This window comes from Oncorhynchus tshawytscha, linkage group LG18, assembly GCF_018296145.1.
Source record: "Oncorhynchus tshawytscha isolate Ot180627B linkage group LG18, Otsh_v2.0, whole genome shotgun sequence".
Lineage (NCBI taxonomy): Eukaryota > Metazoa > Chordata > Actinopteri > Salmoniformes > Salmonidae > Oncorhynchus > Oncorhynchus tshawytscha.
Genome location: NC_056446.1, coordinates 38,448,574 through 38,472,544, shown reverse-complemented (window position 1 = coordinate 38,472,544; position 23,971 = coordinate 38,448,574). Strand labels below are relative to the sequence as shown.

At 47.4% G+C, this 23,971-nt stretch overlaps 1 pseudogene; it reads right to left on the bottom strand.

Annotated features, from left to right (window-relative positions):
• Nucleotides 1–23,971, bottom strand: part of LOC112239416 — a 92,903-nt pseudogene that overhangs the window by 8,577 nt on the left and 60,355 nt on the right.

Genomic DNA, 23,971 nt, shown 5'->3' with positions numbered 1-23,971 from the left:
CGTGGACATCCCTAGAAGACAGATCCCCTGTAGAGAGAGAGGACAGATTAGGACCGTGGACATCCCTAGAAGACAGATCCCCTGTAGAGAGAGGACAAGAGGACAGATTAGGACCGTGGACATCCCTAGAAGACAGATCCCCTGTAGAGAGAGGACAAGAGGACAGATTAGGACCGTGGACATCCCTAGAAGACAGATCCCCTGTAGAAAGAGGACATATTAGGACTGTGGACATCCCTAGAAGACAGATCCCCTGTAGAGAGAGGACAAGAGGACAGATTAGGACCGTGGACATCCCTAGAAGACAGATCCCCTGTAGAGAGAGGACAAGAGGACAGATTAGGACCGTGGACATCCCTAGAAGACAGACATTTTGAGTCTTTTCGATTAGTTCATTCCATCAGTTTCCTCTCTCATTGAAAAATAAACTACACTATTATTCTTGAATAGTCTGCAATAAATGTAATGAATCTTTTTTTACCAAAATGTAGATCAATACACTTTCTACCAGAAGAGGGAGGCATATACACAGTCTTTATCCCCCCCCCAGCTCGGCCACATCAAGTATTGAGTCACCAACGTGTCGAACTGTCTCAAGCTGTCTAGAACCACATTCCCCAGCCCTGTGTCAATACGGCTCCTCTCACCGTGTAGTTTGATCCCCAGTTTGTACGAGGGTCGTCTGAGGGGCACCCCGCAGGTGGTGGGAGAGCGTGGCAGGGTAGAGCAGCTGAACAGCACGTCACTACCCAGGGTAGGGTCTGGTTCTAGGTCCCCCAGCCTCAGAGAGGGGACACGCTGGCCCCGGTAGATACTCTCATCAGACAGGGTGCGGTGGAGAGACCGACGGTTAGGGGGCTGGCCTGAGGAGGAGGACTGGAGGAGAGAGAGAGTTAAACTGATGTCACCTGCTGTCATATATTAATATAATAAAAACACACCAGATGGACATGAGGATTAAAGTTATAACATGAGGATTAAAGTTATGACATGAGGATTAAAGTTATGACATGAGGATTAAAGTTATGACATGAGGATTAAAGTTATGACATGAGGATTAAAGTTATGACATGAGGATTAAAGTTATAACATGAGGATTAAAGTTATGACATGACATGAGGATTAAAGTTATGACATGAGGATTAAAGTTATGACATGAGGATTAAAGTTATGACATGAGGATTAAAGTTATGACATGAGGATTAAAGTTATGACATGAGGATTAAAGTTATGACATGAGGAGGATTAAAGTTATAACATGAGGATTAAAGTTATGACATGAGGAGGATTAAAGTTATAACATGAGGTTTAAAGTTAAGACATGAGGAGGATTAAAGTTATAACATGAGGTTTAAAGTTATGACATGAGGATTAAAGTTATAACATGAGGATTAAAGTTATAACATGAGGATTAAAGTTATGACATGAGGAGGATTACAGTTATAACATGAGGTTTAAAGTTATGACATGAGGAGGATTAAAGTTATGACATGAGGATTAAAGTTATGACATGAGGAGGATTAAAGTTATAACATGAGGTTTAAAGTTATGACATGAGGATTAAAGTTATAACATGAAGATTAAAGTTATAACATGAGGATTAAAGTTATGACATGAGTATTAAAGTTATAACATGAGGATTAAAGTTATGACATGACATGAGGATTAAAGTTATAACATGATGATTAAAGTTATGACATGAGGATTAAAGTTATGACATGAGGATTAAAGTTATAACATGAGGATTAAAGTTATAACATGAGGATTAAAGTTATGACATGACATGAGGATTAAAGTTATGACATGACATGAGGATTAAAGTTATGACATGAGGATTAAAGTTATGACATGAGGATTAAAGTTATGACATGAGGATTAAAGTTATGACATGAGGATTAAAGTTATGACATGGGGATTAAAGTTATAACATGAGGATTAAAGTTATGACAAACAGGATGATTTAAAGTGCTGTATCTGTAACTTTAAATTGCAATCCTAAATTGTAGCTCTGCTGTCCTTAACAGTTTGATTATTTTTGCAGTATGTGTTGGGGGGGAAGGAAAGATAATCCATTAAGGAATATTCACCCGCAACGTTACAACCTAAGATCCTGTACCTTGACCTTGAGTCGTCTGTGTTTGGGAGGGCTGTCTGGACTCAGTCTCACCTTGACCTTGTGTCGTCTGTGTTTGGGAGGGCTGTCTGGACTCAGTCTCACCTTGACCTTGTGTCGTCTGTGTTTGGGAGGGCTGTCTGGACTCAGTCTCACCTTGACCTTGTGTCGTCTGTGTTTGGGAGGGCTGTCTGGACTCAGTCTCACCTTGACCTTGTGTCGTCTGTGTTTGGGAGGGCTGTCTGGACTCAGTCTCACCTTGCCCTTGTGTCGTCTGTGTTTGGGAGGGCTGTCTGGACTCAGTCTCACCTTGACCTTGTGTCGTCTGTGTTTGGGAGGGCTGTCTGGACTCAGTCTCACCTTGACCTTGTGTCGTCTGTGTTTGGGAGGGCTGTCTGGACTCAGTCTCACCTTGACCTTGTGTCGTCTGTGTTTGGGAGGGCTGTCTGGACTCAGTCTCACCTTGACTTTGTGTCGTCTGTGTTTGGGAGGGCTGTCTGGACTCAGTCTCACCTTGACCTTGTGTCGTCTGTGTTTGGGAGGGCTGTCTGGACTCAGTCTCACCTTGCCCTTGTGTCGTCTGTGTTTGGGAGGGCTGTCTGGACTCAGTCTCACCTTGACCTTGTGTCGTCTGTGTTTGGGAGGGCTGTCTGGACTCAGTCTCACCTTGACCTTGTGTCGTCTGTGTTTGGGAGGGCTGTCTGGACTCAGTCTCACCTTGACTTTGTGTCGTCTGTGTTTGGGAGGGCTGTCTGGACTCAGTCTCACCTTGACCTTGTGTCGTCTGTGTTTGGGAGGGCTGTCTGGACTCAGTCTCACCTTGCCCTTGTGTCGTCTGTGTTTGGGAGGGCTGTCTGGACTCAGTCTCACCTTGACCTTGTGTCGTCTGTGTTTGGGAGGGCTGTCTGGACTCAGTCTCACCTTGCCCTTGTGTCGTCTGTGTTTGGGAGGGCTGTCTGGACTCAGTCTCACCTTGACCTTGTGTCGTCTGTGTTTGGGAGGGCTGTCTGGACTCAGTCTCACCTTGCCCTTGTGTCGTCTGTGTTTGGGAGGGCTGTCTGGACTCAGTCTCACCTTGCCCTTGTGCCGTCTGTGTTTGGTAGGGCTGTCTGGACTCAGTCTCACCTTGACCTTGACCTTGTGTCGTCTGTGTTTGGGAGGGCTGTCTGGACTCAGTCTCTTCATGTCGTCCTCCGCGGTGGTCTTAGCGTGGGTGAGGTGTGGCTGGAGGGCGTGATGGGGTCTGCTGTTACCCCCATCCTGACCCCCTCGTCCTCCGCCGCCGCCACTCCCCTCGCCTCCACTTCCTCCTCCTCCTCCCTCCCCTGGAGACTTCCTGGGGACACGCAATAACAAGCAGAGGTCAGGGGTCAGATAATACAGCCATGCAAAAGACATGGCAACGCGACTGGCCACTAGCAACGCGACTGTCCACTAGCAACGCGACTGTCCACAATCAATGCGACTGTCCAAGAGCAACTCGACTGTCCACTAGCAATGTGACTGTCCACTATCAATGTGACTGTCCACTAGCAATGTGACTGTCCACTAGCAATGTGACTGTCCACTAGCAATGTGACTGTCCACTAGCAATCTATGTTCACTATATAATGTCAGTAGTTGTCTGTAGTCAGTGTATAATGTCAGTAGTTGTCTATATTCCCTGTATAATGTCAGTAGTTGTCTGTAGTCAGTGTATAATGTCAGTAGTTGTCTGTAGTCAGTGTATAATGTCAGTAGTTGTCTATATTCCCTGTATAATGTCAGTAGTTGTCTGTAGTCAGTGTATAATGTCAGTAGTTGTCTGTAGTCAGTGTATAATGTCAGTAGTTGTCTGTATTCCCTGTATAATGTCAGTAGTTGTCTGTAGTCAGTGTATGACAGTAGTTGTCTGTAGTCAGTGTATAATGTCAGTAGTTGTCTGTAGTCAGTGTATGACAGTAGTTGTCTATCACTGTATGTAATATTCCTTTTAGCCACAAGGTGGCGATACAGTCTTGATAGAGGAACTATTCGAAGGTACAAGGCCACTTCCTCCTGGTCTTACTTGCGGTTGTCTCCGAAGTCGACAGAGTTGATGGTGGATCCTGGTTTCCTCCAGCCGATGAGGTACTTGGAGGTGGCTCCCTGACGGGGGTAGAAGGTCTTGGGGCCGGGGGAGACCGACGTCTGGGAGCAAGGGGAGGTGGCCGAGGAAGACGAGTCCTCACGAGGGGAGTGGCCTCTGGAACTGGAGAGGAGGATGGTGGGGAGGAAGGAAGGAGAGAGGAGGACAGGGGGCAGGGCAGAAGGGAGAAAGAGGGAGAGGAGAGAGGGGAGGAGGAGGACAGGACAAGAGGAGAGAGGAGGAGGACAGGGGGCGGGGCAGAAGGGAGAAAGAGGGAGGAGCGGAGAGAGGGAGGGGAGGAGGGACAGGACAGGAGGAGAGGGAGAGAGGAGGGGAGGAGGAGGACAGGGGTCGGGGCAGAAGGGAGAAAGAGGGAGGAGCGGAGAGAGGAGGAGGACAGGAGGAGAGGAGAGAGGAGGGGAGGAGGAGGACAGGGGTCAGGGCAAAAGGGAGAAAGAGAGAGGAGAGAGGAGGCGGACAGGGGTTGGGGCAGAAGGGAGAAAGAGAGAGGAGAGAGGAGGCGAGGAGGACAGGGGTTGGGGCAGAAGGAGAAAGAGGAGGAGAGAGGAGGAGAGAGGAGGGAGGAGGAGGACAGGGGGCAGGGCGGAAGGGAGAAAGAGGGAGGAGAGAGGAGGGAGGAGGGGAGGAGGAGGACAGGAAGAGAGGAGAGAAGAGAAAGGTCACTACAGGGAGATTCAACTCCTGGCCATGGAGAACCAAAGTACTGTAATCTCTGGCATGGACATAATCTAGACTTTGAACTAATAACTAGGAGCTAAAACCCCATTTTTAGAAAGGATGATCTACAGATTCCGCAGTAGACTAGTAGAGATTACAGAGTGTTACACAGTCATTTCCCTACCGACGTCAGAGCAGAGGATGACATGAATGGACTACTGTCGATCATCAACCTCTATTTCTGGAACAGGAAGTGTGTGTGTTCTGCTACACTATCAAAATATCAAACCAAGGCCACTGTATTGTGCTACTGTTGACACGGTTTCCTTCTGTCTGCTGTGTGTCTGATTCTGCTGTGTGTGTGTGTCTGCTGTGTGTGTGTGTGTCTGCTGTGTGTCTGATTCTGCTGTGTGTGTGTGTCTGCTGTGTGTGTGTGTGTCTGCTGTGTGTGTGTGTGTGTGTCTGCTGTGTGTGTGTGTGTCTGCTGTGTGTGTGTCTGCTGTGCGTCTGCTGTGCGTGTGTCTGCTGTGCGTGTGTCTGCTGTGCGTGTGTCTGCTGTGTGTGTGTCTGCTGTGTGTGTGTGTGTGTCTGCTGTGTGTGTGTGTGTGTCTGCTGTGTGTGTGTGTGTGCCTGCTGTGCGTGTGTCTGCTGTGCGTGTGTCTGCTGTGCGTGTGTCTGCTGTGTGTGTGTCTGCTGTGTGTGTGTGTGTGTCTGCTGTGTGTGTGTGTGTGTCTGCTGTGTGTGTGTGTGTGTCTGCTGTGCGTGTGTCTGCTGTGCGTGTGTCTGCTGTGTGTGTGTGTGTCTGCTGTGTGTGTGTGTGTCTGCTGTGTGTGCGTGTGTCTGCTGTGTGTGTCTGCTGTGTGTGTGTGTGTGTCTGCTGTGCGTCTACTGCGCGTGTGCTGTGCGTGTGTCTGCTGTGCGTGTGTCTGCTGTGCGTGTGTCTGCTGTGCGTGTGTGTGTCTACTGTGTGTTTGTCTGCTGTGTGTGTGTGTCTGCTGTGTGTGTGTCTGCTGTGTGTGTGTCTGCTGTGTGTGTGTCTGCTGTGTGTGTGTCTGCTGTGTGTGTGTCTGCTGTGTGTGTGTCTGCTGTGTGTGTGTCTGCTGTGTGTGTGTCTGCTGTGTGTGTGTCTGCTGTGTGTGTGTCTGCTGTGTGTGTGTCTGCTGTGTGTGTGTCTGCTGTGTGTGTGTCTGCTGTGTGTGTGTCTGCTGTGTGTGTGTCTGCTGTGTGTGTCTGCTGTGTGTGTGTCTGCTGTGTGTGTGTCTGCTGTGTGTGTGTCTGCTGTGTGTGTGTCTGCTGTGTGTGTCTGCTGTGTGTGTGTCTGCTGTGTGTGTGTCTGCTGTGTGTGTGTCTGCTGTGTGTTTGTCTGCTGTGTGTTTGTCTGCTACGTGTTTCCGTGTCCAACCCACCCATCCATACCTGGAGTGCGATCCTGCATCAGTCGGACTGTACGAGCTGCCATCTCCAACCAGTAGGCATGTAGGAGTCCTAGTCGCCCCTTCTCCTCTCTCCCCCCTCTCCCCTGGGGGTTGTGAGCTCTCTGCAGCCGGGGAGGACCTCTCCAGGACCCTCCTGCCCCCTCAGTGGGGCTATGCCAGGGGATGGAGCTCTATCCCTCCCCCTCTCTACCCCGGGAGCCAAGAGGGAACTAGAACTCTCCTGGTGGGGTGTGAGTGGCCCCCACCCCCTCCTCCGTAGGATGAGGTGTCTATCCCGCTGTCGGCTGAGGCCCCCTGGAGGTACCCCCTCCCAGGCCGTTGGGTTCAGAGTCAGGGGCCTCCCCTGGTCCCCGGGGCCCACCAGGTCGAACCACTTGTCGGTGTCGCTGTGGCCCCCGCTCGAGGCCGTGCTGGACAGGGTGTTACTGCTGGAGTAGGGACCCTCAGGCTGGTGGGGGGTTGAGAGATGGGTTGTGGGGGGTTTGGAGATGGGTTGGGGTGGGTGGGGTTTAGAGATGGGTTGGGGTGGGTGGGGTTTAGAGATGGGTTGGGGTGGGTTGAGAGATGGGTTGAGGGTGGGTTGAGAGATGGGTTGGGGGGTTGAGAGATGGGTTGGGGACGGTTTAGAGATGGGTTGGGGGGTTAGAGATGGGTTAGACAGGAGTCAGCTACAGCGGAGAGTTTATTCAACATAACGGAGTCTGAAAGACCTGGACAAGAGTTAGTCAGGTCAGTGCAGATGAAGTACAGTCGATGAGGACAGGTAGTAGTAATTTTGGACTATTGAGATGCAGCCCAAATGGTTAAATGGGTGTGTTATGAAGTACTGTATGTATGGTGCTCCCACCCTGGTCGAGGTGAGGACAGGGTTTGTGCAGGGTGAAGCCTGACCTGGGAGCTCTTCTTGGGGGAGTGGTGCATGACCTGCTCCTGCCTCTGGATGCGTGGTGCTCCGGAGGACCCAGGACCACACTTAGACACAGGAGCATCTAAAACACACACACATACACACACACACACACATTATCCCACAGGTTTCCGTACACGGTCCTTAGAACCATGCATCTTTGAAAAACTAGCTACAATTTTTCCACAGCCATACAGTGTGTGTGCCTGTCTGTGGTTGTCTACAGTTTTCTGCAGTTATTGCTGTGTGTGTGTGTGTGTGTGTATAAATAAACAAGTCTATATAATGTAATTGTCCAGGTGTTACACAACAGCCACACAGCAATAGACAGAACAGGCAATTAGTGAGCAACGAACCCAGGGGGGACATGGCTATGTGGGGTGGTTTGTGTGTGTGTGAGAGAAAGAGAGGGGATAAAGTAGGGGAGATAATGCAGGGAACAGAGAAAACAGAGAGGGACTGTAGAGAGATAATGAACAGAGAGGGACTGTAGAGAGATAATGTAGAGTGCAGAGAAAACAGAGAGGGACTGTAGAGAGATAATGATGAACAGTAGAAAACAGAGAGGGACTGTAGAGAGATAATGAACAGAGAGGGACTAGAGAGATAATGTAGAGAGCAGAGAAAACAGAGAGGGACTGTAGAGAGATAATGAACAGTAGAAAACAGAGAGGGACTATAGAGAGATAATGTAGAGATCAGAGAAAACAGAGAGGGACTGTAGAGAGATAATGTAGAGAGCAGAGAAAACAGAGAGGGACTATAGAGAGATAATGAACAGTAGAAAACAGAGAGGGACTGTAGAGAGATAATGTAGAGAGCAGAGAAAACAGAGGGACTGTAGAGAGATAATGAACAGTAGAAAACAGAGAGGGACTGTAGAGAGATAATGAACAGTAGAAAACAGAGAGGGACTATAGAGAGATAATGTAGAGAGCAGAGAAAACAGAGAGGGACTGTAGAGAGATAATGTAGAGAGCAGAGAAAACAGAGAGGGACTATAGAGAGATAATGAACAGTAGAAAACAGAGAGGGACTGTAGAGATGATGAACAGAGAGGGACTGTAGAGATGATGATGAACAGTAGAAAACAGAGGGACTGTATAGATGATGAAGATCAGTAGAAAACAGAGAGGGACTGTAGAGATGATGATGATGAAGAACAGAAAGGGACTGTAGAGGTGATGAAGAACAGTAGAAAACAGAGAGGGACCGTAGAGATGATGATGAACAGAGAGGGACTGTAGAGAGATAATGATGAACAGTAGAAAACAAAGGGACTGTAGAGATGATGAAGAACAGAGAGGGACTGTAGAGATGATGATGAACAGAGAGGGACTGTAAGAGCTGATGATGATGATGATGAACAGAGAGGGACTGTAGAGATGATGAAGAACAGTAGAAGTGTCATAACAGCAGTCCATGGTAAACAGAGAATGATTTCAACCATATTTCCCCCCTCAGCAGTTGTCTTCTGTGCAGTCTGCCTTCTCTCTAACGAGTGTGTGTTTCTCCATGTGTCTGTGTGTGTGTCTCTGTGTCTGTGTGTGTGTCTCTGTGTCTGTGTGTGTGTCTCTGTGTCTGTGTGTGTGTCTCTGTGTCTGTGTGTGTGTCTCTGTGTCTGTGTGTGTGTCTCTGTGTCTGTGTGTGTGTCTCTGTGTCTGTGTGTGTGTCTCTGTGTCTGTGTGTGTGTCTCTGTCTGTGTCTCTGTGTGTGTCTCTGTGTCTCTGTGTGTGTGTCTCTGTGTCTGTGTGTGTGTCTCTGTGTCTGTGTGTGTGTCTCTGTGTCTGTGTGTGTGTCTCTGTGTCTGTGTGTGTCTCTGTGTCTGTGTGTGTGTCTCTGTGTCTGTGTGTGTGTCTCTGTGTCTGTGTGTGTGTCTCTGTGTCTGTGTCTCTGTGTGTGTCTCTGTGTCTCTGTGTGTGTCTCTGTGTCTGTGTGTGTGTCTCTGTGTCTGTGTGTGTGTCTCTGTGTCTGTGTGTGTGTCTCTGTGTCTCTGTGTGTGTCTCTGTGTCTCTGTGTGTGTCTCTGTGTCTCTGTGTGTGTCTCTGTGTCTCTGTGTGTCTCTGTGTCTCTGTGTGTGTCTCTGTGTCTCTGTGTGTGTCTCTGTGTCTCTGTGTGTGTCTCTGTGTCTCTGTGTGTGTCTCTGTGTCTCTGTGTGTGTCTCTGTGTCTCTGTGTGTGTCTCTGTGTCTCTGTGTGTCTCTGTGTCTGTGTGTGTGTCTCTGTGTCTGTGTGTGTGTCTCTGTGTCTGTGTGTGTGTCTCTGTGTCTGTGTGTGTGTCTCTGTGTCTGTGTGTGTGTCTCTGTGTGTGTCTCTGTGTCTGTATGTCTCTGTGTGTGTGTGTGGCCGTGGTTTCTGTCCCTTTATGGTGTGACCATGACTGATGTTATTTCAGGATGGAGGAGAGGTCGTCATCACCAGAAGAGATTGAGGGGTCAAGAGGTCAGAGAAGAGGATGAGAGAGATTGAGGGGTCGAGAGGTCAGAGAAGAGGATGAGAGAGATTGAGGGGTCAAGAGGTCAGAGAAGTAGAGAGAAGAGGATGAGAGAGATTGAGTGGTGCTTGGCTGAACTGGACTGGCCAGCACTGGGCTGAAATCTTCAGAATTACATATACAACTGATTTACAGGATCCCTGTGGCTTTACACTGGACTGGGTTATACTGGACTGGGTTATACTGGGTTGGGTTATACTGGACTGGGTTATACTGGACTGGGTAATAATGGACTGGGTTATACTGGACTGGGTTATACTGGACTGGGTTATACTGGACTGGGTTATATTGGGTTACACTGGACTGGGTTATACTGGACTGGGTTATACTGGACTGGGTTATACTGGGTTGGGTTATACTGGACTGGGTTATACTGGACTGGGTTATACTACAAACACACATACACACACACATATATTCACACACCTACATACAAACACATACACAAACACACACACACATATATACACACACCTACACACAAACACACACACACACAGTTATATATACACACACATATATACACACACCTACATACACGCACACACACACATACATACACACATATACACGCACACACACACATATATAAACACATATATATATATATATATGTGTTTATATATGTGTGTGTGTGCGTGTATATGTGTGTATGTATGTGTGTGTGTGCGTGTATGTAGGTGTGTGTATATATGTGTGTGTGTGTATATATAACTGTGTGTGTGTGTGTGTGTGTGTGTGTGTGTTTGTGTGTAGAGTGTGTATATATATGTGTGTGTGTTTGTGTATGTGTTTGTATGTAGTGTGTGAATATATGTGTGTGTGTGTGTGTGTGTGTGTATGTGTGTATGTGTGTTTGTATGTAGGTGTGTGTATATATGTGTGTGTGTGTTTGTGTATATGTGTTTGTATGTAGTGTGTGTGTGTGTGTGTGTGTATGTGTGTTTGTATGTAGGTGTGTGAATATATGTGTGTGTGTGTGTGTGTGTATGTGTGTTTGTACGTAGGTGTGTGTGTGTGTGTGTGTGTATGTACGTAGGTGTGTGTGTGTGTATGTGTGTTTGTATGTAGGTGTGTGAATATATGTGTGTGTGTGTATGTGTGTATGCGTGTTTGTACGTAGGTGTGTGTGTGTGTGTGTGTGTATGTTTGTACGTAGGTGTGTGTGTGTGTTCTGACAGGAGGAAGAGGGGTATGGCTGAAGTGTAGGGCTGTCAGTGCTGTCAAAGCCAACAGCCGTTTCATACAGGAAGAGCCATGGGGAAGCTTCCTGTCACCCACAGCAGCAGGTACACACACATTATATAATATGTGACAGAGAGGAGGCTCTCTCTCTTTCTCTCTCTGTGTGTCTGTGTGTTTAGGAGTAGGCGTGTGTGTGTTTAGGAGTAGGTGTGTGTGTTTAGGAGTAGGCGTGTGTGTGTTTAGGAGTAGGCGTGTGTGTGTTTAGGAGTAGGCGTGTGTGTGTTTAGGAGTAGGCGTGTGTGTGTTTAGGAGTAGGCGTGTGTGCGTTTAGGAGTAGCGTGTGTGCCTTTAGGAGTAGGCGTGTGTGCCTTTAGGAGTAGGTGTGCCTTTAGGAGTAGGTGTGCCTTTAGGAGTAGGTGTGCCTTTAGGAGTAGGTGTGCCTTTAGGAGTAGGTGTGCCTTTAGGAGTAGGTGTGCGTTTAGGAGTAGGTGTGCGTTTAGGAGTAGGTGTGTCTTTAGGAGTAGGTGTGTCTTTAGGAGTAGGTGTGTCTTTAGGAGTAGGTGTGTCTTTAGGAGTAGGTGTGTGTTTAGGAGTAGGTGTGTGTTTAGGAGTAGGTGTGTCTTTAGAAGTAGGTGTGTCTTTAGGAGTAGGTGTGCCTTTAGGAGTAGGTGTGCCTTTAGGAGTAGGTGTGCCTTTAGGAGCAGGTGTGCCTTTAGGAGTAGGTGTGTGTGTGTGTTTAGGAGTAGGTGTGCCTTTAGGAGTAGGTGTGCCTTTAGGAGTAGGTGTGCCTTTAGGAGTAGGGGTGTCTTTAGGAGTAGGGGTGTCTTTAGGAGTAGGGGTGTCTTTAGGAGTAGGGGTGTCTTTAGGAGTAGGGGTGTCTTTAGGAGTAGGGGTGTCTTTAGGAGTAGGGGTGTCTTTAGGAGTAGGGGTGTCTTTAGGAGTAGGGGTGTCTTTAGGAGTAGGGGTGTCTTTAGGAGTAGGTGTGCCTTTAGGAGTAGGTGTGCCTTTAGGAGTAGGTGTGCCTTTAGGAGTAGGTGTGCCTTTAGGAGTAGGTGTGCCTTTAGGTGTAGGTGTGCCTTTAGGTGTAGGTGTGTCTTTAGGAGTAGGTGTGTCTTTAGGAGTAGGTGTGTCTTTAGGAGTAGGTGTGTCTTTAGGAGTAGGTGTGTCTTTAGGAGTAGGTGTGTCTTTAGGAGTAGGTGTGTCTTTAGGAGTAGGTGTGCCTTTAGGAGTAGGTGTGCCTTTAGGAGTAGGTGTGCCTTTAGGAGTAGGTGTGCCTTTAGGAGTAGGTGTGCCTTTAGGAGTAGGTGTCTTTAGGAGTAGGTGTGTCTTTAGGAGTAGGTGTGTCTTTAGGAGTAGGGGTGTGTTTAGGAGTAGGTGTGTGTTTAGGAGTAGGTGTGTCTTTAGGAGTAGGTGCGTGTTTAGGAGTAGGTGCGTGTTTAGGAGTAGGTGTGTCTTTAGAAGTAGGTGTGTCTTTAGGAGTAGGTGTGTGTTTAGGAATATGTGTGTGTTTAGGAGTAGGTGTGTGTTTAGGAGTAGGTGTGTGTTTAGGAGTAGGTGTGCGTTTAGGAGTAGGTGTGCGTTTAGGAGTAGGTGTGCCTTTAGGAGTAGGTGCCTTTAGGAGTAGGTGCCTTTAGGAGTAGGTGTGCCTTTAGGAGTAGGTGTGCCTTTAGGAGTAGGTGTCTTTAGGAGTAGTTGTGTCTTTAGGAGTAGTTGTGTCTTTAGGAGTAGGTGTGCCTTTAGGAGTAGAGGTGCCTTTAGGAGTAGAGGTGCCTTTAGGAGTAGAGGTGCCTTTAGGAGTAGAGGTGCCTTTAGGAGTAGAGGTGCCTTTAGGAGTAGAGGTGCCTTTAGGAGTAGAGGTGCCTTTTGGAGTAGGGGTGCCTTTAGGAGTAGGTGTGCCTTTAGGAGTAGGTGTGCCTTTAGGAGTAGGTGTGCCTTTAGGAGTAGGTGTGCCTTTAGGAGTAGGTGTGCCTTTAGGAGTAGGTGTGCCTTTAGGAGTAGGTGTGCCTTTAGGAGTAGGTGTGCCTTTAGGAGTAGGTGTGCCTTTAGGAGTAGGTGTGCCTTTAGGAGTAGGTTTGCCTTTAGGAGTAGGTGCCTTTAGGAGTAGGTGCCTTTAGGAGTAGGTGCCTTTAGGAGTAGGTGTGTCTTTAGGAGTAGGTGTGTCTTTAGGAGTAGGTGTATCTTTAGGAGTAGGTGCCTTTAGGAGTGTGTGCCTTTAGGAGTAGGTGCCTTTAGGAGTAGGTGTCTTTAGGAGTGTGTGTCTTTAGGAGTGTGAGTGTCTTTAGGAGTGTGTGTGTCTTTAGGAGTAGGTGTGTCTTTAGGAGTAGGTGTGTCTTTAGGAGTAGGTGTGTCTTTAGGAGTAGGTGTGTCTTTAGGAGTAGGTGTGTCTTTAGGAGTAGGTGTGTCTTTAGGAGTAGGTGTGTCTTTAGGAGTAGGTGTGTCTTTAGGAGTAGGTGTGTCTTTAGGAGTAGGTGTGTCTTTAGGAGTAGGTGTGTCTTTAGGAGTAGTTGTGTGTTTAGGAGTAGGTGTGTCTTTAGGAGTAGGTGTCTTTTGGAGTAGTTGTGTGTTTAGGAGTAGGTGTGTGTGTGTGTGTTTAGGAGTAGGTGTGTGTGTGTGTGTTTAGGAGTGTGTGTGTGTTTAGGAGTAGGTGTGTGTTTAGGAGTAGGTGTGTGTTTAGGAATATGTGTGTGCCTTTAGGAGTAGGTGTGTCTTTAGGAATATGTGTGTGCCTTTAGGAGTAGGTGTGTCTTTAGGAGTAGGTGTGTCTTTAGGAGTAGGTGTGTCTTTAGGAGTAGGTGTGTCTTTAGGAGTAGGTGTGTCTTTAGGAGTAGGTGTGTCTTTAGGAGTAGGTGTGTCTTTAGGAGTAGGTGTGTCTTTAGGAGTAGGTGTGTCTTTAGGAGTAGGTGTGTCTTTAGGAGTAGGTGTGTCTTTAGGAGTAGGTGTGTCTTTAGGAGTAGGTGTGTCTTTAGGAGTAGGTGTGTCTTTAGGAGTAGGTGTGTCTTTAGAAGTAGGTGTGTCTTTAGAAGTAGGTGTGTCTTTAGGAGTAGGTGTGTGTTTAGGAATATGTGTGCCTTTAGGAATATGTGTGTGCCTTTAGGAATATGTGTGTGCCTTTAGGAATATGTGTGTGCCTTTAGGAATATGTGTGTGCCTTTAGGAATATGTGTGTGCCTTTAGGAATATGTGTGTGCCTTTAGGAATATGTGTGTGCCTTTAGGAGTAGGTGTGTCTTTAGGAGTAGGTGTGTCTTTAGGAGTAGGTGTGTCTTTAGGAGTAGGTGTGTCTTTAGGAGTAGGTGTGTCTTTAGGAGTAGGTGTGTCTTTAGGAGTAGTGTGTGTGTGTGTGTTTAGGAGTAGGTGTGTGTTTAGGAATATGTGTGTGTTTAGGAGTAGGTGTGTGTTTAGGAATATGTGTGTGTGTTTAGGAGTAGGCGTGTGTGTTTAGGAGTAGGCGTGTGTGTTTAGGAGTAGGCGTGTGCCTTTAGGAGTACGTGTGCCTTTAGGCGTACGTGTGCCTTTAGGAGTAGGTGTGTGTTTAGGAATATGTGTGTGTTTAGGAGTAGGTGTGTGTTTAGGAGTAGGTGTGTGTTTAGGAGTAGGTGTGCGTTTAGGAGTAGGTGTGCCTTTAGGAGTAGGTGTGCCTTTAGGAGTAGGTGTGCCTTTAGGAGTAGGTGTGCCTTTAGGAGTAGGTGTGCCTTTAGGAGTAGGTGTGCCTTTAGGAGTAGGTGTGCCTTTAGGAGTAGGTGTGTCTTTAGGAGTAGTTGTGTCTTTAGGAGTAGGTGTGCCTTTAGGAGTAGAGGTGCCTTTAGGAGTAGAGGTGCCTTTAGGAGTAGAGGTGCCTTTAGGAGTAGAGGTGCCTTTAGGAGTAGAGGTGCCTTTAGGAGTAGAGCTGCCTTTAGGAGTAGAGGTGCCTTTAGGAGTAGAGGTGCCTTTAGGAGTAGAGGTGCCTTTAGGAGTAGAGGTGCCTTTAGGAGTAGAGGTGCCTTTGGAGTAGGGGTGCCTTTAGGAGTAGGTGTGCCTTTAGGAGTAGGTGTGCCTTTAGGAGTAGGTGTGCCTTTAGGAGTAGGTGTGCCTTTAGGAGTAGGTGTGCCTTTAGGAGTAGGTGTGCCTTTAGGAGTAGGTGTGCCTTTAGGAGTAGGTGTGCCTTTAGGAGTAGGTGTGCCTTTAGGAGTAGGTGTGCCTTTAGGAGTAGGTGCCTTTAGGAGTAGGTGCCTTTAGGAGTAGGTGCCTTTAGGAGTAGGTGCCTTTAGGAGTAGGTGTGTCTTTAGGAGTAGGTGTGTCTTTAGGAGTAGGTGTGTCTTTAGGAGTAGGTGTGTCTTTAGGAGTAGGTGTATCTTTAGGAGTAGGTGCCTTTAGGAGTAGGTGTCTTTAGGAGTGTGTGTCTTTAGGAATGTGAGTGTCTTTAGGAGTGTGTGAGTCTTTAGGAGTAGGTGTGTCTTTAGGAGTAGGTGTGTCTTTAGGAGTAGGTGTGTCTTTAGGAGTAGGTGTGTCTTTAGGAGTAGGTGTGTCTTTAGGAGTAGGTGTGTCTTTAGGAGTAGGTGTGTCTTTAGGAGTAGGTGTGTCTTTAGGAGTAGTTGTGTCTTTAGGAGTAGTTGTGTCTTTAGGAGTAGGTGTGTCTTTAAGAGTAGGTGTCTTTTGGAGTAGTTGTGTGTTTAGGAGTAGGTGTGTGTGTGTGTGTTTAGGAGTAGGTGTGTGTGTGTGTGTGTTTAGGAGTAGGTGTGTGTGTGTGTGTTTAGGAGTGTGTGTGTGTTTAGGAGTAGGTGTGTGTTTAGGAGTAGGTGTGTGTTTAGGAATATGTGTGCCTTTAGGAGTAGGTGTGTCTTTAGGAATATGTGTGTGCCTTTAGGAGTAGGTGTGTCTTTAGGAGTAGGTGTGTCTTTAGGAGTAGGTGTGTCTTTAGGAGTAGGTGTGTCTTTAGGAGTAGGTGTGTCTTTAGGAGTAGGTGTGTCTTTAGGAGTAGGTGTGTCTTTAGGAGTAGGTGTGTCTTTAGGAGTAGGTGTGTCTTTAGGAGTAGGTGTGTCTTTAGGAGTAGGTGTGTCTTTAGGAGTAGGTGTGTCTTTAGGAGTAGGTGTGTCTTTAGAAGTAGGTGTGTCTTTAGAAGTAGGTGTGTCTTTAGGAGTAGGTGTGTGTTTAGGAATATGTGTGTGTTTAGGAGTAGGTGTGTGTTTAGGAGTATGTGTGTGCCTTTAGGAATATGTGTGTGCCTTTAGGAATATGTGTGTGCCTTTAGGAATATGTGTGTGCCTTTAGGAATATGTGTGTGCCTTTAGGAGTAGGTGTGTCTTTAGGAGTAGGTGTGTCTTTAGGAGTAGGTGTGTCTTTAGGAGTAGGTGTGTCTTTAGGAGTAGGTGTGTCTTTAGGAGTAGGTGTGTCTTTAGGAGTAGGTGTGTCTTTAGGAGTAGGTGTGTCTTTAGGAGTAGGTGTGTCTTTAGGAGTAGGTGTGTCTTTAGGAGTAGGTGTGTCTTTAGGAGTAGGTGTGTCTTTAGAAGTAGGTGTGTCTTTAGAAGTAGGTGTGTCTTTAGAAGTAGGTGTGTGTTTAGGAATATGTGTGTGTTTAGGAGTAGGTGTGTGTTTAGGAGTAGGTGTGTGTTTAGGAGTAGGTGTGTGTTTAGGAGTAGGTGTGCGTTTAGGAGTAGGTGTGCCTTTAGGAGTAGGTGTGCCTTTAGGAGTAGGTGCCTTTAGGAGTAGGTGTGCCTTTAGGAGTAGGTGTGTGTGTGTGTGTTTAGGAGTAGGTGTGTGTTTAGGAATATGTGTGTGTTTAGGAGTAGGTGTGTGTTTAGGAGTAGGCGTGTGTGTTTAGGAGTAGGCGTGTGTGTTTAGGAGTAGGCGTGTGCCTTTAGGAGTACGTGTGCCTTTAGGAGTAGGTGTGCCTTTAGGAGTAGGTGTGCCTTTAGGAGTAGGTGTGCCTTTAGGAGTAGGTGTGCCTTTAGGAGTAGGTGTGCCTTTAGGAGTAGGTGTGCCTTTAGGTGTAGGTGTGCCTTTAGGAGTAGGTGTGCCTTTAGGAGTAGGTGTGTCTTTAGGAGTAGGTGTGCCTTTAGGAGTAGGTGTGCCTTTAGGAGTAGGTGTGCCTTTAGGAGTAGGTGTGCCTTTAGGAGTAGGTGTGCCTTTAGGAGTAGGGGTGTGTTTAGGAGTAGGTGTGTCTTTAGGAGTAGGTGCGTGTTTAGGAGTAGGTGCGTGTTTAGGAGTAGGTGCGTCTTTAGAAGTAGGTGTGTCTTTAGGAGTAGGTGTGTGTTTAGGAATATGTGTGTGTTTAGGAGTAGGTGTGTGTTTAGGAGTAGGTGTGTGTTTAGGAGTAGGTGTGTGTTTAGGAGTAGGTGTGCGTTTAGGAGTAGGTGTGCCTTTAGGAGTAGGTGTGCCTTTAGGAGTAGGTGCCTTTAGGAGTAGGTGTGCCTTTAGGAGTAGGTGTGCCTTTAGGAGTAGGTGTCTTTAGGAGTAGTTGTGTCTTTAGGAGTAGGTGTGCCTTTAGGAGTAGAGGTGCCTTTAGGAGTAGAGGTGCCTTTAGGAGTAGAGGTGCCTTTAGGAGTAGAGGTGCCTTTAGGAGTAGAGGTGCCTTTAGGAGTAGAGCTGCCTTTAGGAGTAGAGCTGCCTTTAGGAGTAGAGGTGCCTTTAGGAGTAGAGGTGCCTTTAGGAGTAGAGGTGCCTTTTGGAGTAGGGGTGCCTTTAGGAGTAGGTGTGCCTTTAGGAGTAGGTCTGCCTTTAGGAGTAGGTGTGCCTTTAGGAGTAGGTGTGCCTTTAGGAGTAGGTGTGCCTTTAGGAGTAGGTGTGCCTTTAGGAGTAGGTGTGCCTTTAGGAGTAGGTGTGCCTTTAGGAGTAGGTGTGCCTTTAGGAGTAGGTGTGCCTTTAGGAGTAGGTTTGCCTTTAGGAGTAGGTTTGCCTTTAGGAGTAGGTGCCTTTAGGAGTAGGTGCCTTTAGGAGTAGGTGCCTTTAGGAGTAGGTGCCTTTAGGAGTAGGTGCCTTTAGGAGTAGGTGTGTCTTTAGGAGTAGGTGTGTCTTTAGGAGTAGGTGTATCTTTAGGAGTAGGTGCCTTTAGGAGTAGGTGCCTTTAGGAGTAGGTGCCTTTAGGAGTAGGTGTCTTTAGGAGTGTGTGTCTTTAGGAATGTGAGTGTCTTTAGGAGTGTGTGAGTCTTTAGGAGTAGGTGTGTCTTTAGGAGTAGGTGTGTCTTTAGGAGTAGGTGTGTCTTTAGGAGTAGGTGTGTCTTTAGGAGTAGGTGTGTCTTTAGGAGTAGGTGTGTCTTTAGGAGTAGGTGTGTCTTTAGGAGTAGGTGTGTCTTTAGGAGTAGGTGTGTCTTTAGGAGTAGTTGTGTCTTTAGGAGTAGGTGTGTCTTTAGGAGTAGGTGTCTTTTGGAGTAGTTGTGTGTTTAGGAGTAGGTGTGTGTGTGTGTGTTTAGGAGTAGGTGTGTGTGTGTGTGTGTTTAGGAGTAGGTGTGTGTGTGTGTGTTTAGGAGTGTGTGTGTGTTTAGGAGTAGGTGTGTGTTTAGGAGTAGGTGTGTGTTTAGGAATATGTGTGTGCCTTTAGGAGTAGGTGTGTCTTTAGGAATATGTGTGTGCCTTTAGGAGTAGGTGTGTCTTTAGGAGTAGGTGTGTCTTTAGGAGTAGGTGTGTCTTTAGGAGTAGGTGTGTCTTTAGGAGTAGGTGTGTCTTTAGGAGTAGGTGTGTCTTTAGGAGTAGGTGTGTCTTTAGGAGTAGGTGTGTCTTTAGGAGTAGGTGTGTCTTTAGGAGTAGGTGTGTCTTTAGAAGTAGGTGTGTCTTTAGAAGTAGGTGTGTCTTTAGGAGTAGGTGTGTGTTTAGGAATATGTGTGTGTTTAGGAGTAGGTGTGTGTTTAGGAGTATGTGTGTGCCTTTAGGAATATGTGTGTGCCTTTAGGAATATGTGTGTGCCTTTAGGAATATGTGTGTGCCTTTAGGAGTAGGTGTGTCTTTAGGAGTAGGTGTGTCTTTAGGAGTAGGTGTGTCTTTAGGAGTAGGTGTGTCTTTAGGAGTAGGTGTGTGTGTGTGTGTTTAGGAGTAGGTGTGTGTTTAGGAATATGTGTGTGTTTAGGAGTAGGTGTGTGTTTAGGAATATGTGTGTGTGTTTAGGAGTAGGCGTGTGTGTTTAGGAGTAGGCGTGTGTGTTTAGGAGTAGGCGTGTGTGTTTAGGAGTAGGCGTGTGCCTTTAGGAGTACGTGTGCCTTTAGGAGTAGGTGTGCCTTTAGGAGTAGGTGTGCCTTTAGGAGTAGGTGTGCCTTTAGGAGTAGGTGTGCCTTTAGGAGTAGGTGTGCCTTTAGGAGTAGGTGTGCCTTTAGGAGTAGGTGTGCCTTTAGGAGTAGGTGTGCCTTTAGGTGTAGGTGTGCCTTTAGGAGTAGGTGTGCCTTTAGGAGTAGGTGTGCCTTTAGGAGTAGGTGTGCCTTTAGGAGTAGGTGTGCCTTTAGGAGTAGGTGTGCCTTTAGGAGTAGGTGTGCCTTTAGGAGTAGGTGTGCCTTTAGGAGTAGGTGTGCCTTTAGGAGTAGGTGTGCCTTTAGGAGTAGGTGTGCCTTTAGGAGTAGGTGTGCCTTTAGGAGTAGGTGTGCCTTTAGGAGTAGGTGTGCCTTTAGGAGTAGGGGTGTCTTTAGGAGTAGGGGTGTCTTTAGGAGTAGGGGTGTCTTTAGGAGTAGGGGTGTCTTTAGGAGTAGGGGTGTCTTTAGGAGTAGGGGTGTCTTTAGGAGTAGGGGGTGCCTTTAGGAGTAGGGGTGCCTTTAGGAGTAGGTGTGCCTTTAGGAGTAGGTGTGCCTTTAGGAGTAGGTGTGCCTTTAGGAGTAGGTGTGCCTTTAGGTGTAGGTGTGCCTTTTAGGAGTAGGTGTGTCTTTAGGAGTAGGTGTGTCTTTAGGAGTAGGTGTGTCTTTAGGAGTAGGTGTGTCTTTAGGAGTAGGTGTGTCTTTAGGAGTAGGTGTGTCTTTAGGAGTAGGTGTGTCTTTAGGAGTAGGTGTGTCTTTAGGAGTAGGTGTGCCTTTAGGAGTAGGTGTGCCTTTAGGAGTAGGTGTGCCTTTAGGAGTAGGTGTGCCTTTAGGAGTAGGTGTGCCTTTAGGAGTAGGTGTGCCTTTAGGAGTAGGTGTGCCTTTAGGAGTAGGTGTCTTTAGGAGTAGGTGTGTCTTTAGGAGTAGGTGTGTCTTTAGGAGTAGGTGTGTCTTTAGGAGTAGGGGTGTGTTTAGGAATATGTGTGTGTTTAGGAGTAGTTGTGTCTTTAGGAGTAGGTGTGCCTTTAGGAGTAGAGGTGCCTTTAGGAGTAGAGGTGCCTTTAGGAGTAGAGGTGCCTTTAGGAGTAGAGGTGCCTTTAGGAGTAGAGGTGCCTTTAGGAGTAGAGGTGCCTTTAGGAGTAGAGGTGCCTTTAGGAGTAGAGGTGCCTTTAGGAGTAGAGGTGCCTTTAGGAGTAGAGGTGCCTTTAGGAGTAGAGGTGCCTTTTGGAGTAGGGGTGCCTTTAGGAGTAGGTGTGCCTTTAGGAGTAGGTGTGCCTTTAGGAGTAGGTGTGCCTTTAGGAGTAGGTGTGCCTTTAGGAGTAGGTGTGCCTTTAGGAGTAGGTGTGCCTTTAGGAGTAGGTGTGCCTTTAGGAGTAGGTGTGCCTTTAGGAGTAGGTTTGCCTTTAGGAGTAGGTGCCTTTAGGAGTAGGTGCCTTTAGGAGTAGGTGCCTTTAGGAGTAGGTGCCTTTAGGAGTAGGTGTGTCTTTAGGAGTAGGTGTGTCTTTAGGAGTAGGTGTATCTTTAGGAGTAGGTGTGCCTTTAGGAGTGTGTGCCTTTAGGAGTAGGTGCCTTTAGGAGTAGGTGTCTTTAGGAGTGTGTGTCTTTAGGAATGTGAGTGTCTTTAGGAGTAGGTGTGTCTTTAGGAGTAGGTGTGTCTTTAGGAGTAGGTGTGTCTTTAGGAGTAGGTGTGTCTTTAGGAGTAGGTGTGTCTTTAGGAGTAGGTGTGTCTTTAGGAGTAGGTGTGTCTTTAGGAGTAGGTGTGTCTTTAGGAGTAGGTGTGTCTTTAGGAGTAGGTGTGTCTTTAGGAGTAGGTGTGTCTTTAGGAGTAGGTGTGTCTTTAGGAGTAGGTGTGTCTTTAGGAGTAGGTGTGTCTTTAGGAGTAGTTGTGTCTTTAGGAGTAGGTGTGTCTTTAGGAGTAGGTGTCTTTTGGAGTAGTTGTGTGTTTAGGAGTAGGTGTGTCTTTAGGAGTAGGTGTCTTTTGGAGTAGTTGTGTGTTTAGGAGTAGGTGTGTGTGTGCATTGAAAGTACTCAACATCTCACAGTAACGTGTTCTACTTTCTTCCCGACCAGTGTATGTTTTTTTCTGTTATACTATGACATCACTATGGTCCAATATATTTCTGTTATACTATGACATCACTATGGTCCAATATATTTCTGTTATACTATGACATCACTATGGTCCAATATATTTCTGTTATACTATGACATCACTATGGTCCAATATCTTTCTGTAATACTATGACATCACTATGGTCCAATATATTTCTGTTATACTATGACATCACTATATAATGATGCCAATACTCTGCTTCTTGTCAGTGGTTTGACAGTATGTCTGGACATCACTGCAGACAACAATGTGAATATCTGGGAGTAGGAATAAAGCACTCTTTTCTTTCTATATTAGCAATTCTCTTTCCCATTGGTCAATCTCACCTGTAGAACCTCTGTCGGTCCCGCCCAATTCCTCCACTCTCGGCCAATTAGGTGTGGACTTGCCACTAGCCCCGCCTTCTCCTACCACCTGTCGCTCTGTAGACAGAGGGGAGTGTTGTCTGTGTTCTCCAAACCTAGAGCAAGCACACACACACACACACACACACACACACACAAACAACCAATTGAATAAAAATGTTGGACATGTCGCCGCCCACAGAACATAAAGGCAGACATGTCATTTGCTAGGAACACAAACATGTGCTACCCATATTATAATAACACAGGTAAAGACAATTCATGTAAAGTACATTAAAAAGGACCGTCATGGGCAGAAGTTGCTTTCCTCTGCATGAACTAATTCATGGGCTACGTGCCAAACGGCAAACTATTCCCTACATCGGGAATAAAGATGCCATTTGCATCTTTATACAATTCATGGACAGAGCCGTGAGGAACTTGACGTCCGGCTTCTCTGTAATGGATACAAGCTGGTCAACGCACCGCAGCGTTTTCACATGGGGAAAAAAACTAAAAACAATTGTTGGATATAGTGCTTCATTCCTTTCCAATCATCAACATCTTCCTTAACTATTACATAAAGGGCTGTGTTAAGTATGCTACAGACCATGAACACACTTAAATCAAATCGAATTTATTTATATAGCCCTTTCGTACATCAGCTGATATCTCAAAGTGCTGTACAGAAACCCAGCCTAAAACCCCAAACAGCAAGCAATGCAGGTGTAGAAGCACGGTGGCTAGGAAAAACTCCCTAGAAAGGCCAGAACCTAGGAAGAAACCTAGAGAGGAACCAGGCTATGAGGGGTGGTCACTCCATCTCTTACCCCTCGGGCATGGACTTCTGAGTCCTCCAATGCTGCGAGGTGTCACTGGAGAAGGAGAGGTTGGACAGGGAAGATCGGTTGTGAGGAGAACGGCCCAGTGCCAGAGAGGAGACCGGAGCATAGTTCTCACTGCCTGGAGACATTCTGGAGGGGTTGAGATAACACAGAATAGACAATAACCCTCTAACCCAGACCCTGACCCAGACCCTGACCCAGACCCTGACCCAGATCCTAACCCAGACCCTGACCATAACCTAGACCCTGACCCAGATCCTAACCCAGACCCTGACCCAGATCCTAACCCAGACCCTGACCCAGATCCTAACCCAGACCCTGACCATAACCTAGACCCTGACCCAGATCCTAACCCAGACCCTGACCCAGACCCTGACCATAACCTAGACCCTGACCCAGATCCTAACGCTGACCATAAAACAGACCCTGACCCAGATCCTAACCCTGAACCAGATCCTAACCCAAACCCTAACCCTAACCCAGACCCTGAACATAACCTAGACCCTAATCCTGACCCCTAACCCAGACCCTGATCCTAACCCAGACACCAACCCTGAACATAACCCAGACCATAACCCAGACCCTGATCCTAACCCAGACCCTGGCCATAACCCAGACCCTAACCCAAATCCTAACCCTGACCCTAACCCAAACCCCAACTCAGACCCTAACCTAGACCCTAACCCAGACCCAGATCTTAAACCTAACCCTGACCCAGATCCTAACCATTACCCAGACCATAACCCAGATCCAAAACCTAACACAGACCCTGATCCTAACCATAACCCAGACCCTAACCCTGACCCAGATCCTAACCCAGACCCTGACCATATCCCAGACCCTGACCATATCCCAGACCCTGATCATATCCCAGACCCTGAACATAACCCAGACCCTGAACATAACCCAGACCCTGACCCAGACCATAACCCAGACCCTAACCTAGACCCTGACCCAGATCCTAACCCTGACCATAAAACAGACCCTGACCCAGATCCTAACCATGAACCAGATCCTAACCCAAACCCTAACCCTAACCCAGACCCTGAACATAACCCAGACCCTAATCCTGACCCTAACCCTGATCCTAACCCAGACCCCAACCCTGAACATAACCCAAACCATAACCCAGACCCTGATCCTAACCCAGACCCTGGCCATAACCCAGACCCTAACCCAAATCCTAACCCTGACCCTAACCCAGACCCTAACCTAGACCCTAACCCAGACCCTAACCTCGACCCTAACCCAGACCCAGATCTTAAACCTAACCCTGACCCAGACCATAACCCAGATCCAAAACCTAACACAGACCCTGATCCTAACCATAACCCAGACCCTAACCCAGACCCTGACCATATCCCAGACCCTGACCATAACCAAGACCCTGAACATAACCCAGACCCTGACCCAGACCATAACCCAGACCCTAACCTAGACCCTGACCCAGACCCTAACCCTGACCCTAACACCAACCTTAACCATAACCCAGACCCTAAACCTGACCATAACCCAGACCCTGACCCTAACCCTGACCATAACCCAGACCCTAACCCAGACCATGA